Below are 1,526 nucleotides of genomic sequence, written 5' to 3'. Positions count from 1 at the left end.
TGGATGAACAAGCACTTTACCCTACTATGAATCTTGTTTTCCTTAGTAGGAAGTTTGTGAAGCCTCGTATGCTAAATGAAAATATTTACTTTCCTTTATACAACCTTATACCAAAACGTGAATAAATTATTTGATATCAGGAAGTTATGTCAACTTTTTTTTTTCTAAGTGATGAAACAGTGAAAACACCATCAATTCCAGACCCCAACACCAATGAAAAGTTATAGAGTTACCCTGTCTATTAATGCTTCTATATAATAAGTAGTTGAGATCAATGTTGTAAGGTTTGAGATCAAGTAAAACATTGTAAATTCTACCCCATACGGATTTCCTCTAAGCCAAGGGTCTGACCACCCGTAAACCCATGTGATCCCCATAAATAGAACTAAGAAGTTTCTTCCACATCATATTAGTACCATCTTCGGAAAGCCACAACCACTTAGCCAGAAGAGTAAGATTAAAATCCCTTAAGCTCCCAATGTCCAAACCCCACCCATTCCTTTTGAGTTCATCGTCTTGTGCCAAGTAATCAACATGATGTTCTTGTGATTCACATGTTACCCTAGAAGAACTAATTACGTATACTTTAAAGTTTATGAAAGACTTTATTAAGTACCTTATAAAGTGAGAAAAGGTATGTCCCAAGGCTTCCAAGTATTAGCTTTACAAATGTTAACCTACCTCCAATGAAAATAGTTCTAGCGCTCCACAAATAAACTTTCTTGTGAAAATTTGTTAGTAAGAGGCACGTGATGTTCTTGTGATTTGCAATACTACCCCATAAGATCTTTCGTGTTTTTGGCTAACACGATACGATACGACTTGAAGTAGTTTTTGTTAATTCTAATAGAATATTATAGCCTGTTTTTATTCGTTAACATGAACACTAGTCAATAAAAACACGGACAATAAGAAAAAATGATAATACATCGAAAATAGCAAAGATAACTATTTACATCCATATGTAAATTCTTGTAAAAGAAGATATTCTAAATACGTCAAACATGAGTAACACAGCGAAAACGAACAAGGAATGACCACGACATCTTATGCTATTATCATAAAATTACAAAAAAATCAAATGATATCTAATTTCAAGTTTGTTTAGTTTAAAATGGGCTAGAATCAATATAAACCAATTTATAATAATTGCATTATTATAATAGTTAGAAAAATCTAAACAATTGTTATATATATTTTGAATGCAACTACATTATAATCAGTAGGGGTGGAAATTCTCGACCCAACCTCTAACCCGAATGAACTCGATGCGAAAATAAACAGGTTTGAGTTGAGATTTCTGACTCGCCAACCCACCAACCTGTTTATTTTATGGGTTGGGATGGGCTATCTATTTGGATTTGCATGTCAATCCACCAACCTGACTATATATATATATATATATATATATATATATATATATATATATATATATATATATTGTATTTAAAAAAATTAAAATTTAGTTATGAATTAATATAATATAGTTAATATATGGTGTACAAAACCTTTTTTTAGATATGATG

This window comes from Lactuca saligna, chromosome 5, assembly GCF_052625555.1.
Source record: "Lactuca saligna cultivar CGN05327 chromosome 5, ASM5262555v1, whole genome shotgun sequence".
Classification (NCBI taxonomy): domain Eukaryota; kingdom Viridiplantae; phylum Streptophyta; class Magnoliopsida; order Asterales; family Asteraceae; genus Lactuca; species Lactuca saligna.
Note: the sequence above shows the minus strand (reverse complement) of the source record.